This window comes from Podarcis tiliguerta (genome assembly GCF_965153285.1).
Source record: "Podarcis tiliguerta genome assembly, chromosome: 12".
Classification (NCBI taxonomy): Eukaryota; Metazoa; Chordata; class Lepidosauria; order Squamata; family Lacertidae; genus Podarcis; species Podarcis tiliguerta.
Genome location: NC_139545.1, coordinates 45995164 through 46010468, shown reverse-complemented (window position 1 = coordinate 46010468; position 15305 = coordinate 45995164). Strand labels below are relative to the sequence as shown.

The following is a 15305-nucleotide window of genomic DNA, read 5'->3' as shown; positions in this document are numbered from 1 at the left end:
AATGCCCATGAGAATGCACAGATCACTTTACATTCACTTCTGAGGGCCAATGTTCTTGACGCCACTTGTGGCAGCTGCACCGTACATCTAAAGCACATTGAAAGTTGTGGTTTGTTAAGGGTGCTGGGAACTGCATCTCTGTGAGGAGCAAACCACTGTTTCCAGGACTCTTTGGGGGGAAGCCATGAGCTTTGAATGTACAGTGTGTCTGCAGCAGGGCCAGCTCAAGACATTTTGATGCCTGAAGCGAAGGGCAAGATGGCACCCTCCCCCAAGGCACAACCAAAAGCCAATTTGACTACTAGTTGAATCTTACTCCAATACATGTGAAAGGAATGGATCTTCCACTACACTTGAGGGAAGCAGGCTAGAGTAGCAGGTGCAAGGCAGGCCACACCATATGGCGCACACAGCTCTGTCCCTTCCATGCCACTCAGCATCTGCCACCCAAGGCAGCTGCTTCACTCTGCCTCATGATAGGGCCAGCCCTGGTACGCAGCCTCGTTCTCCTTTTCCAATGCTGGCTGACTGGAGCTGGCTTATTGCAACTAGATTGGCTGGCTGGAATGAGAGTATAAAAGTTTGTTCCCTACCCATACACTCAGGAGATTTGCACTATGTGCCAGATTTCAGCGTTGGATCCTCATTAACGACAAGAAATCTAGCCACATCCCAAAATAGGGGAAATAACTCTCAAGTCAAAAACTACATTCGGAAGATCAAAAAGGAGCTAATTCACAAGCTATCCTGGAAGGTCTGACCAGTGGTGAGCTCCGCATAAGAAAAGCTATGCAGGAATCCAAATATTTGGAAAGTATCTGTATGCGCATAATTTCTCTTTCTTCCCTTTGTTCTTGCTACGTGTCCAAGTTCGCACTGAAAGACGTCAGTAATGGAATGGAAATATTTGAGGAGGAAGAGGAGGAATGTGGGGTGTGGCAACGAGTCTGGTGTAGATCTTGACCCCCTTCTCCAGTTACTTTGTCATGAAAGATGACACCGTTTTTCTGGGCTTGTGCCAGAGAGGCAAGAAGAGAAATATTTGTACCTTGAGTGCAGAGAGAATTCCACATCAGAATCACAGGTCTCTCAGAACAGTGTCCTCTGGTGTGTGTGGACTACGGGGGACAGTGAGAACTCTGACAGCTAGCCTGGCGGGGGAGCCTTACAAAGTTCACACAGAAGCATAATATTGTTTGTTTTAACTTGCCTGTGGAAACAACTCAGAGGCTATTAAGAAGAAAAAGGATAACAACAAGAAGATTGAAAGATGGGACTGGTGAACACTAAAACCAGCAGAAATATGAGATGACTGGACCCTTACTGAGCTCGAAGCATGGGAACCCCCAACAAAAATATATAATTTGGCAAAATATTTGGACTTTATGATATGTATTGGTATAATTTGGAATAATTAATGTGATATGATTGGATTGTTAAATGGAAAACTTAATAAAAATTATAAAAAATTTAAAAAAAGACAGCTTGCCTGGCTGTGGTGGAAGTGCACTGAGCAATTCTGAGTCACCATCCCTTTCACCTTCCACAATGCCCCACAGGCATGTTAGGAGTTCATGACAAGTAAAATTATAAATAACGGGGAGGCAGAACAGGCCTTGATAGCAGACCCTTCCAGGGCTTTGGGGCCCTAGCAGTTGCCCAGAGATGCCTGGTGCTGACGTCAGCCTTCTTCCAGATTAATGGTGCACTGAAGGTAATTTCATTTGCCTCCCTCTCCAGGCTGCTTTGCTTGTGCTTCAGGGTGCTTTGAGCATGCAGCAAAATGGATGAGGAACGTGGCTGGCTGCACCTCTTTCTGATCAGGTCCCTACTTTGATCCTTGGTGTGCCTAGAGTGCCAATTCCATCAAGGCATCCTGCCGATCTATGGCATGCTGGTTGGCAGAGGTGTCGCCAGATAATGTTTTTCTTCCCAAGCAGACTGTGCTTTCCCAGAACACAGCAAATCTGAAGGCAAGCAGGCAAAAGTGATCAAATAGGACTCTTAGGAAGTTAACTTACACTGTCAGCTCACTGGTTCGTCTAACCTGGGACTATCTGTTTGATTGACAACAGCCGCTCAAGCCTCAAGCAGAGATCTTTCTCAAGGCTGCTTACTGAGGTCCTTTCACTGGGTTTTCTACATGAAGAAGCAATGTATGAGCATAAGAAGAGCTCTACTAGATCAAGCCAATAGCCCATCTTGTCCAGCAGTAGTCAATCAAATGTTCATGGGAAGTCCACAAACAGAACCTGAGTGCAACAGCTTTATCCCCACCTGCGATTGACAGCAGCTGGAATTCAGAGGCATACTACCTGTGACCATAGAAACAGATACTATATATCTTTGAAAGTTATCCTGGAGAAGAGTGACGAGTGGCGTGCCACAGGGTTCTGTCTTGGGCCCGGTCTTATTCAAAATCTTTATCAATGACTTGGATGATGGACTCAAGGGCATCCTGATCAAATTTGCAGATGACACCAAACTGGGAGGGGTGGCTAACACCCCAGAGGACAGGATCACACTTCAAAACGACCTTGACAGATTAGAGAACTGGGCCAAAACAAACAAGATGAATTTTAACAGTGAGAAATGTAAAGTATTGCACTTGGGCAAAAAAAATGAGAGGCACAAATACAAGATGGGTGACACCTGGCTTGAGAGCAGTACATGTGAAAAGGATCTAGGAGTCTTGGTTGACCACAAACTTGACATGAGCCAACAGTGTGACGCGGCAGCTAAAAAAGCCAATGCAATTCTGGGCTGCATCAATAGGAGTATAGCATCTAGATCAAGGGAAGTAATAGTGCCACTGTATTCTGCTCTGGTCAGACCTCACCTGGAGTACTGTGTCCAGTTCTGGGCACCACAGTTCAAGAAGGACACTGACAAACTGGAACGTGTCCAGAGGAGGGCAACCAAAATGGTCAAAGGCCTGGAAACGATGCCTTATGAGGAACGGCTAAGGGAGCTGGGCATGTTTAGCCTGGAGAAGAGGAGGTTAAGGGGTGATATGATAGCCATGTTCAAATATATAAAAGGATGTCACATAGAGGAGGGAGAAAGGTTGTTTTCTGCTGGTCCAGAGAAGCGGACACGGAGCAATGGATCCAAACTACAAGAAAGAAGATTCCACCTAAACATTAGGAAGAACTTCCTGACAGTAAGAGCTGTTCGACAGTGGAATTTGCTGCCAAGGAGTGTGGTGGAGTCTCCTTCTTTGGAGGTCTTTAAGCAGAGGCTTGACAACCATATGTCAGGAGTGGTCTGATGGTGGTTCCTGCTTGGCAGGGGGTTGGACTCGATGGCCCTTGTGGTCTCTTCCAACTCTATGATTCTATGATTCTATGATTCTATGAAAGTTGTTTCTTTGATCACTATGCATTGGGACATCTCTTAAATATCATGACCATTTTTATTTTACTTGGACGTTCCATGTAGATCAAGGAGTAGGCTTTTGTCTACACTTGGATACAATTGGACACCATTTCAAACCAAGATGGCGGACTGAGCCTTTCAAAACCAGACTGATTTTTGGGTTTGTTAGAATTCCCAAACAATGCTGCGTCTGAGGCTGCTACAATATATATGCTCTATCACTGAGCTAATGGACAAACAAATTACCTCAGTTACATTATTGATTTTTTATTATTATGCATTGTTTTCCTATACTAATGGTCTTAAATCAGTGCACAGTATTATAAAATTATGAAATATGTGTTTCTTGCTACTTACACAGTCTCTCTGCACCTGTATATGTAAATAGTTTAAACATCCTAAACATTACCCTCCTCTCAAATTGAACTGGGGTCTGACCTGGAGCTGGATGTATGGTCCTGGGACAGCATGGGGCAGCGTTACTGGGAAAGCCAGATTGGGGTCCCGGGGTGGGGCAGAGGGGTCTATGCACAGCCCTATCATGAATGCCAATGAAGTTCTTGACCATTATTCATGTTCTAAATAATGTACTCATATCTAGAACATGATGAACTTCCATGAGCAGGTTCAGGGTTTCCTTTCTCTCATTATCCTGTTTCCTTTCTCTCTCTTTGGTTCCTTATTTTGCAGTGGTGTTCCTCTGTTTTCCTTTTCAAGGGGGTGTGGAAATGTTATAAATAAAAATCTAACCTAGATAATCCAGTGTTTAGAATCTTTGCCCATTGATCCAAGTGCAGTTGCTAAACGCCAGTGCCTTTTGATAGCTGCATGAGAGAGAGATAGAAGGCAGATGGCTCATTTTGTATACTCTAGTGTGGGAAATATTGTGCCTGTGGAAGTTCTGCCTGCTGGAAAGTTCTTAAGGAAACAGGAGCTTAGAACCCTAAGATGGAAAACACACACAAATAGTAGACCCGGTCTCCATGTCTCATGCATGGCTAGATATCTGCCCCTTTAAGATTTCAGAAACAATATGATATTGAAGGAGGGGACGCGGGTGGCGCTGTGGGTTAAACCACAGAGCCTAGGACTTGCCGATCAGAAGGTAGGCGGTTCAAATCCTCGCGATGGGGTGACCTCCCGTTGCTCGGTCCCTGCTCCTGCCAACCTAGCAGTTCGAAAGCACGTCAAAGTGCAAGTAGATAAATAGGTACCGCTCCAGCGAGAAGGTAAACGGCGTTTCCGTGTGCTGCTCTGGTTTGCCAGAAGCAGCTTAGTCATGCTGGCCACATGACCTGGAAGCTGTACGCCGGCTTCCTTGGCCAATAAAGCGAGATGAGCACCACAACTCCAGAGTCGGCCATGACTGGACATAATGGTCAGGGGTCCCTTTACCTTTACTATGATATTGAACAGGTGATTCCTCCTATCAAGAAGATTCACCTGTGAAATTTCTGACTTCAGATCTTTTAAGAAAATAAGAAAATACTGGAAGGTTGTGGCTACCCTACAGGGGGGAGGGAACCTGTGGCCCTCCATATGTTGTTAGATTACAGCTGCCATAAGCCCTGACCACTGGCTATGCTGTTTGAAGCTAATGGACGTTGGCGTTGAACGGCATCTGATTCCTCACCTCAGTTGTTGGCTTGCAGACCAAATATATCACTCGGGGTGCGCGGAGAAGCTGTCTAGGGGAGCATCCAAAACTCTGCAGTCAATAAGTTGTACACTTGGTTCTCCCACCCGCCCAACTGATGGGAAACATTTGCTCACCTCATTACTTCTTTCTGAATATTTAACCTACCCTTTACAATGTTTGCAGCCCTTAAAAATTTTCTCTCATCTGCCCCAAATTTGAAGACATTGATTACAACCAACACAGTTTGGCTTCTAGAGTTTGGCGATAGGGATCCGGTTCAGTTTCTTGCCTTGATTTGATCAGCCTCCACTCTGCATCCAGTGAAACATTAGCCACAAAGCCTAATCTATGAAAGGTGGAGCATGAAAATAAATATGTGAATAGTTGATGGAGTCATAAGGTCGCACGTCTGCCGGTGTCTTTGGCTGCAAAGCAGCTGAGCTGAGTGATATATCGTTCTTTATAGAACAAGTAATCCGGGTCAATCTGATGTCCATATTGCAGCAATACACTTGGCTTCTGCGTTAATGGGAAGCTTCACTTAAACAACATGATTTATTAGTCTATTAAAGAGAATGGAAAAGGAAGTCAAGTCTTTTCATTTGGAAGGTGGAGGCAGCCAGGATATATGTGTGTGTGCGTGTCTTCTCTTCTGGCAACAGGTTGAAGAGCTGTTCTTTGCTGTGGAGCCAAGACAGTTGTTGGCTGATATCACCATGCTGCCTCTCTGTTTAAATGGCTTTAATCTGAATAATTTCACTTCATCCTGTGCATTAAGCAGACAAGGGGGGCGGGGGAAAGTGGGAAGGGGAATCGTTTTGTTTCAACTTTATGATGTTGTTTAAGATAGGGATGGCTAGCTTCTATTTTATTCATTTATTTAAGACTTTTAAAAAAGCACACCTTTAAATGCTCCTCTTTTCTTTTCTTTTTTTACTCTTGCAAGCTTACAAAGATCAGAAATAAGACAGTCCCTTCTCTCAGGCTTAGAATCTAAAAGCACAGCACAAAAGGAAAATGTATTGGGAGGGAGGAGGGGGGATAAATCAGGCAGTGAGGTTATCAGATACAACATCGCAGGTTCTTAGATACAAAGTTCAGCAGATAGTAGTAGAAGAAGAAGAGTTTGGATTTGATATCCCGCCTTTCACTCCTTTTAAGGAGTCTCAAAGCGGCTAACATTCTCCTTTCCCTTCCTCCCCCACAACAAACACTCTGTGAGGTGAGTGGGGCTGAGAGACTTCAAAGAAGTGTGACTAGCCCAAGGTCACCCAGAAGCTGCATGTGGAGGAGCGGAGACGCGAACCCGGTTCCCCAGATTACGAGACTACTGCTCTTAACCACTACACCACACTGGCTTAGTAGTTCAACAAGTCATGGGGCTGCATGATGGAGGAGGGTACCTGACTGATACTTACTCTCTCTCTGATGGCCCCAGCAGTGGCAGTCCAACAGCATCCTGTTTTCTACCTCTGCTACATTGAGACTAGCCCACTGCCTGTAGCCCCCACCCCTGCCTCAAGAACAAAAGGTTATTTTTATTTCCCTTTTTAGGTAGGGAAGGGGGCGCAGAGAACCAACAGAGAAGATGGGTGTGAATCGCTAATTTGGTGGGGGTTTTTATTTGTTTTTTAAAAAGCTTTCTCTTAGTAAAGTATTTGAGTATTCTGAAATACTAAAGAAACGTTTTGCCAACTACTTTTTTAAAAAAAGAGGGACGCTTGCTTACTTTTAAAAAACATGAACCAATGTTTTCGAGTTTGCCCGCCCCTCGTTTCCACAGTTGTGGGATTGTGCAGTCCTGGTTTTTTTCTTTTTCATTGAAAAAAGTCGTCTTCTTTTTTTAACCCTTATTTCTGCTGACCCAGAAGCAGACATGTGCGTTTGTTCTTTGCCAAACTCCTAAAATGAATGCATGCCCGTGTTTACAGTTTCCATGCAACAACTTTCCATAATAATTGCTAAATAAACAAGTCCAGTTTCAAATCTTTCATCCTCCACTATAAACAACTCAGATAAACACCCACAAACGATGCAAGAGGAGTGTGGAATACTGAAGGGCACAACGGGAGGAGAAGGGGACCTACATGCCACATTGCAGGAAGTATAACTGGACATCTAGCCAAAAGGATGGAGGTCTATTCTGTGCTTTGGACTGGAGCTGTGCTTTGACTTGCCACTCAAGACGAAATATAGTGGGCTAGATCATCTTGATTGGATCCTTAGTTGCCTCTGTTGGCCAGGCTCCCAACAGGCCATTGGTTTTTCTCATTGCCTTGGCCGCTACTCCAGGGCTAGCTAACATGGTGCCCTCTAGATGGTGGGAAAACAACTCCCATCATTCCTCATCATTGGCCATACTGGCAGGGGCTGATGTGAGTTGTAGTCGAACAACATTGGGAGCTCCCCTTGCTCTACACCAGTGTTTCCCAAACTAGGGTCTCCCACTGTTTTGGACTGCAATTCCCACCATCCCTGACCACTGGTTTTGCTATCTAGGGATGATGGGTTGTTGTTTAGTCGTTTACTCGTGTCCAACTCTTCGTGACCCCATGGACCAGAGCACGCTAGGCACTCCTGTCTTCCACTGCCTCCCGCAGTTTGGTCAAACTCATGCTGGTAGCTTCGAGAACACTATCCAACCATCTCATCCTCTGTCGTCCCCTTCTCCTTCTGCCCTCCATCTTTCCCAGCATCACAGTCTTTTCCAGGGAGTCTTCTCTTCTTATGAGGTGGCCAAAGTATTGGAGTCTCAGCTTCAGGATCTGTCCTTCCAGTGAGCACTTAGGGCTGATTTCCTTAAGAATGGATAGGTTTGATCTTCTTTCAGTCCATGGGACTCTCAAGAGTCTCCTCCAGCATCATAATTCCAAAGCATCAATTCTTCGGCGATCAGCCTTCTTTATGGTCCAGCTCTCACTTCCATACATCACTACTGGGAAAACCATGGCTTTAACTATACGGACCTTTGTTGGCAAGGTGATGTATCTGCTTTTTAAGATGCTGTCTAGGTTTGTCATTACTTTTCTCCCAAGGGATGATGGGAGCTGTAGTCCAAAAACAGCTGGAGACCCACTGCTCTACACCGGGTACCTGCTTGAGTCTGTCTGGAACATTACTCAATATGGCGGGTGCTACTTCAAAAATAGAGATGTAATAAGAAACTCTTGGGCATTCATAGGCTTTGCCCCATGCACACAAGAAGGATTGGCTAGGTGTGTTGACTTTGCCGTGACTGCTGTGTTCTTCTGCACAGCGACTATGCGATAATCTTATCAGGTGTGCATTTTTCAGTTGCTGCTTAAAATGTTCAAACTCCTTTTGTGTCATTTTTAAAAATTGAAATTGGAATACAGTATATGGTTAGACTGAAAGACAGACATTCAATCTGCCAAGATTCTTAGTGGGGGAAAGAGCAAAGCAACCAACAGTGATGGTAACCAAAGTCCTTTTGTGTTTTGTTGTTGATGTTATTTAATTTTATCATATATATTCTCTTGTAACTGAAAGGTAGGACACCTGTCTTCCAAATACACAAATTATAACCTTGCCATTCCAAAAGAAGAAGAGTTAAGCTCATTTGTCAACAGAGACATCTGAAGTGGGGGAGCTTCCTGCAGGTCCATGGACTTCCTGTGTGATTTAGTACCCTGGAATTTGAGGCTGCTGCTTCAGATATTCACTGTCTAACTTGGGGGAGCCAGGCGAACAGAAGGGACCGAGCTTAGCACATACTCCCTCACAAGGTATGATTTGCATGCCTGAAGAATACTGTAATTAAATAACCTAACAGAGAATCTTATCTTTATTCCAAGCTGAGGAACCATGCTGCTTCTAGTTAATAATCATGTCTAAATCCTTACCTTCTGCAATTTCAAGGGCGTATTCAACTAAGTTCAGCAGAAGTTCTGCTGGTTTATGATGCATATAATGCCTTCCAATATTTACCTTTTTTAATGCCTTCCAGTATTTGCTAAAAATGGAAAACTGCTACTGCATAATTTTTGCTCAGCTCCAGAATGTACACAATAAATCTGCTAAATTTCCCCAGCACCTGCATTTATCATGCTTCATCTTGTAGATTTTTTTTTTAAGCTAGAGGGCATAATGAGCCAGTTATAGTATGAATTGTAATAGTTTTCTTCAAAGTTCACACACCATGTTATTCTCTGAGCACTATTCCTAACCAAAATCAGGCATTGTTAAAAGAATAAAAATCAATACGCAGCTCTTTTTTCCAAATACAACTGCATCTTTATTTTGAATTCTATTAAAGCCACATATATAATCTTTTATATATATAATCTTTTGTCTGATAATTGGATTTAGAATGAGCCTTTCAAAAGTTGCCCTATCTCTCAAAGATACCACATTCTTGTAATTATGCAAGCAGAGCCCATCAGATCTGAAAGTATTGAAAAAGCAAGGGCCCTACTTGCCCCACAGCCAGAGTGATATTTAGCAAAGTATTTTTACGGTATCTCTTAATCTTACCTTGCTATTTAATAAAATGATTATTTTCCCATATCGCATCCCCAACACTTTTTTTAGAGTCAGCCTGCTCCTTGTAACCATCTGCAGCTGAGAGAGACAAGTCTGGCCTAAGCTTTTAAAAATAAGATATCTTCCAAACTGAATATCTTGTCTAACGTAGGCTGGATTTGACTGTGGCCAGGAGGGCAACCAAGATGATGAAGCGTCCTGGAAACCAAGCCGTATGAAGAATGGTTGAAGAAGCTGTGAATGTTTAGTCTGGAAAAGAGAAGACTGAAAAAACTTTCTCACAGTAAGAACTGTTTGACAGCGGAACAGTCTCCTTTGGTACATGGTGGACTCTCCTCCTTGGAGGTTTGCGAGCACACACGCTGAACCCCGTTCATGGAGCCTACCTCCCCACCAAAGAATGAGACCAGAGACCAAAGTATGGGTTCAAATTGGCCACAACTTTATTTAACTTCAGAATGTGGGGAACCTGGCATAGGCCTTGGCACGTAACCCTCTCAGCCTGTCCGGGACTGAGGATGTGCAAGGCAATGAGGTGTAGTGGGAGGGGACTGTAAAGCACAAACTTACTCAGCGTGCCCTCCCACCTTACCTCAGCTGGGAGTTTGACCTACATGCCGCCACTCTAGGGCCAGGGACTCCCACAACCAACCCTTTAACGGGCCCTGCAAACGCTGCCGCATGAGGGTGCATGAAATGCCTCCCCCCCAACTCAAAGATGGACTAAAGGATATCTTGCCAAGGACTAAAAACCACCAAAGTTGTGACAAAATGCTACGGGGAAGGCAAAACCTGCCAATGCAGGGGAAATTCCTTCCCGGTTCTGAATACAGCAACCATCTTATGACCATAGCAGCGCCCGCTGACCTAGAACACAAAATATTAGGCTGCAAGAAAATATCATTAATTTGGGAGGGGTGGGTGGGTGAACCTGGAAGAGAAGAAACAAAGTGAGGTTTGGCCGAAGGCCTCTTTCCCCTGACCCTTGCCCCGTCCCCTGACCCTTGCCCCGTCCCCCCACCAACCATCCATTGTTCTCCCAGGCTGGGGATGGGATGATAGCCCCCTGACTCTGGTGGGAGGCACCGGGCCAGGCAAGCCCGCTCAGTGTCACACACCCTGCCCACCTGTTGGGAAGCAAGGGTGGAAATTTTAATCAGAGGTTGGATGGTCATCTGTCAAGGATGCTTTAGTTGCGATTTCTTCATTGCAGAGGGTTGGACTAGATGACCCTCAGTGTACCTTCCAATTCTACAATTCTATGATCTGATGGGAACACATATAGTTTTAGCAATATGGATGTGATCTGGAATTCCCCCAGATCGTAGGAACATCAAGATGAACGCAACAGATTAATGGCTCAAATATTTAAGCCAAAACTAATAGCCATGTGTTAAACAGGTGGCTTTTTTATTCTTGATAGAATGTCTGAAGCCAACAAAGATACATTTTGGAGTATGGAGTTGGACATAGGACCAGTCTAAATTATTGCCTGCATTTGCTGCTTTTTTCATAGAATCATAGAGTTGGAAGAGACCACAAGGGCCATCGAGTCCAACCCCCAAGAGGTTGAAAGAGCAAAGAGTTTTCTGTGGAACAACAAAAAAACAAGAGATGTTTTATGAAGTTTCTGGCCTGCATTGCACAATTTACAAGGAGCTTTAAAACAAAGTAGAGTTCTTTCCCCTCCCTTTCAAATAAGTGTGATCAGGTTGACATTTCTAGAGAAGACAAGCCTTCTTACTAGGTATAATAAGTGTAGAGTTTAAAAAATAAATAAAAGACTTTTTATGTATGCAACAACGGCAGTGAGAATGCTACTAGCCCAGAGATGGAAGGAAGCAGGAATACCAACAAAAGAAGAATGGCAGGTGAAACTGATGGAGTATGCAGAGATGGCGAAGCTGACGGCACAGATCTGAAACCAGGAAGATCAAGTATTTTCTAAAGACTGGAGTAAATTTGTAATTTATTTAGAAGACCACTGTAGACAGTTAAAATATTTGGCAGGGATGTAATGACACTTGTAATGTGGAATTATTTATGGTAATTATGGTTATATAATGGATGGATAAAGTAAAAGATGCTGCAAATTTAAACTTAAACATGGAACCCATGGAGGGAAGGAAAGAGGTCCGAAGGTTCAAAAGAACCTTGTATTTTAATGTTTGAAATGGTTATGCTTTATATGTATAAAATTAAATAAAACCCAATAAAGAATTTATTTTTTAAGAAAATACATTTCTAGAGAAGACAACCCTTTCCTTGGTTTCTTCCTCTACCCAATTTTTAATTATATCTGAGAAAGAACTTCTAGTCCATTAATTGCCTCTTTCCTGACACAGGCAGTATAAATAACTTGTTCATGTTGGGAAACAATTGAGAAAACCCTGCTTTTCTTCCACAGATGTTCTGCTTTTCCAAAGCCCATAGTACTGTACAATTATGAAATGCTCCCCTGTTGTTCTTTATAAAAAAGTGAGAGCTACCAACTAGAACCTGACCACCAGGTTTGAACTTCACACAAAAAAACAATTGCACAATACATCTTGATTTTGAGACTCAACAGAAATTAGAATTAACATTTTAAAAGACTTGTTGATCAGCTTCATTTCCAAGTTTTTAAAGCTCTCTGCCTTAATGGGAGAAAGCAGATCCCACAATTCCACATAGTCATTTGCAAACTGGAATAATGTAGGCCAGTTCAAGATATTATAAGTCAGACCATTTTCCAGCTAGTTCGAAAACCATAGTCAATGAGCGATAACTCTTCAATCTATGTCAAGCAGAGTAAAATTATCATTTGTAAATCTGCAGGATGAGGAAGGATGCTGATTTCTATAGGTCTAGCACAGTCTTAGCTTTACAAATTTACCAAATGCTAAATTTACAGCTTAGGATTAGACCTTTAAATGACATTTATCAGTGGAGACCTTGGCCAACATAAGGAAAGTATTTGTTCACAGAACTTGCTGTTTTTCAGCAAGTCATAGAGCATGGGTAGGCAAACTAAGGCCCAGGGGCCGGATCCGGCCCAATTGCCTTCTAAATCCGGCCGCGGTCGGTCTAGGAACCAGCATGTTTTTACATGAGTAGAATGTGTCCTTTTATTTAAAATGCATCTCTGGGTTATTTGTGGAGCCTGCCTGATGTTTTTACATGAGTAGAATGTGTGCTTTTATTTAAAATGTATCTCTGGGTTATTTGTGGGGCATAGGAATTTGTTCATATTTTTTTCTTCAAGATATAGTCTGCCCCCCCCCATGGTCTGAGGGACAGTGTACTGGCCCCCTGCTGAAAGAGTTTGCTGACCCCTGTCATAGAGAGGATGTTTCTCCAACAGAAATTCAGATAGTAGGCATAGGTACGAGGGACAGGCCTTCAAGGACCATGGAGAGCTCCCGATCAATACAGAGGATGCTTTGACTGTGCTCTTTTCCTCTGTGATGTCATCTCAGGACGCGTCTCTCTGGCATAAGAACTGTGATGTAGTTTTTGTTGAACATTCCTATTTATTTATTTAAGGTATTTATGCCCTGCCTCAAAGCGGCTTACAGTGGAAAAATGGAAGACACAGATTACAACATTGGAGAACAGAAACATTAGAGCAATGTTTGTAGTAAAAATTCTCCTGAAATAAAACAGCTTTAACCTGGTATCTAAAACTTAGCAGAGGTGGTGCCTGCCTGATTTCTGTTGGGAGGGAATTCTGTATTTAAAGTGCCAAAGCCCATAATTCTGAAAGTTACGTTAACAACTTCTTCTTTTTTGCATACATGTATTTCCTGTGTGTGTGTGATATACACACTGTAATTACCATTGGCTATAAACAATAAAAATATGACTGATTGTGAGTCTGAACTCAACTGAATGTTTAAATAGGAAACCAGGCCTGCAGAGTGACCACTACTCAGTTGCAAAAATGTAATATAGCAGGGCCCTGCCATGAAGCCATGAATGCCAGTATCACCGAGTGGTCACCAGTAGACCTTCATCTTTTCAGCCAGGCACACAGAAGAACGAAGGACACTGGAAAGATGAAGGAGCTGTAGAGCCAGGCAGAATCTCCATTTGACAGACAGTGTCAGGCCCAGACGGCCTATGTTTCCTCAGACTGGGCCTCGGGCCTATAGGATTCCTGAGGCATACTCCTGCTGTCACATAATTGCGCAGCTCTTCTTTACCTCAGAATCAATACCTGAAGTGTTGAAAACACGCCTCCCACACCTCTAAAGTGTGCTGTCTTTCAGATAGGAAAGAAAAACAAGTACAAACTAGAGAATAGCAGACATAACTCTCCTAAAAAGAATGTGATAGTTGCAAGTAAAGCATCTGGTGCCACAGCAGAGACCAAGACTGGTGCTGCTGTTTTTGGGTGGCTCACCTTTATGGTAATAATAATCCGAAATAATAATCCACTTGGTTAGGCACTGTTGAGGCCTCTTGTGTCTATCTGATTTTCAACAGCTTTCTTGAAATATGCCAAAGTAGAAGACAACAGGAAAGGTGGAGGAAAAGCTTGGAATATACTCAGCCTGACAAAGCCTGATGGACCTGCGCTGTATGTAGCCTAATTTTAATTTTTTTATATGTATATAAAAAGACTAACAGCACAATCTGGAATTGTCTACTTTGAAGGAAGTGCTATCGAGATCATATTACATGTTATATATTATATTGGGATTGCCGCATAAATACAGGAGAAATAGATGCATTTTTGCAATATGACATAATAAATCTTCAAATCTACCATGGGCTACGTATAAGGAAATGACTAGTTTAAGTTGCAGAAGCACGGAAGCCCAAATGTCTCCTTGAAGGTGCAATGCTGATTGGTGTCCAGTTCACACGAGAGGGATACTATCTAGAGAGGCTCCACAATTAGTTCCACATGTTTAAGGAGGTTTGAGCTTGTGTTTCGTGGCAGATGATCTCTCTCTCTCTCTCTCTCTCTCTCTCTCTCTCTCTCTCTCTCTCTCTCTCTCACACACACACACACACACACACAGACACTATCTCTGTATAGTGTGCTGAGTAAATGCCATTTCTGCTTCATGATCGCTTCCTTTTCCTGTATTAATAAACAGTCTGCCTGCTCCTAGGAAACCAGTGCCTTCCGTGCTTTTCTCCTCACCCAGACGCCTTCCAAATCAAGGGACCCGTATTAGGTATTGTTGATAGTGGTTGTCAATAAAAGGCGTTTCTCCCCCTGGTTTCTCCTTGATTAGCTTTGGCTGTGTTTTTTGTACGGAAAAGGCCGAAAGACTATCAGCATTCGTTGGTAATTGAGAGATAGCTCCCTAATCTCAAAACCACAATAAACACATGATCGACATTAATAGCCCCCAAAACCATTTTCCACTGGGAAAGAAAGGGCATGTTCCGCCAGGTGCAGGCTGATGTCTTATCAGTTTATATGCTAAATAGTGTCTCGGTCAAAGGGAGGGTGGGGTGGGTGGAGTGGTTGAGAGCAGTAGTCTTGTAATCTGGGTTCGCGTCTCCGCTCCTCCACATGCGGCTGCTGGGTGACCTTGGGCCAGTCACACTTCTTTGAAGTCTCTCAGCCCCACTCACCTCACAGAGTGTTTGTTGTGGGGGAGGAAGGGAAAGGAGAATGTTAGCCGCTTTGAGACTCCTTAAAGGGAGTGAAAGGCGGGATATCAAATCCAAACTACTCCTCTTCTTCTTCTTCTTCTTCTTCTTCTTCTTCTTCTTCTTTTCTCAGAAAGGTAGTAGGAGATGGGTGATTGACTCAATGGTAAACCTGTTGACGACTGTTAACGAC

General features: G+C 43.4%; 1 long non-coding RNA gene across 1 annotated transcript in view; it reads right to left on the bottom strand.

The window, feature by feature from the left end:
• LOC310661184 overlaps window positions 1-15305 on the bottom strand; it is a 101934-nt gene that overhangs the window by 54396 nt on the left and 32233 nt on the right. The window lies entirely within an intron of this gene.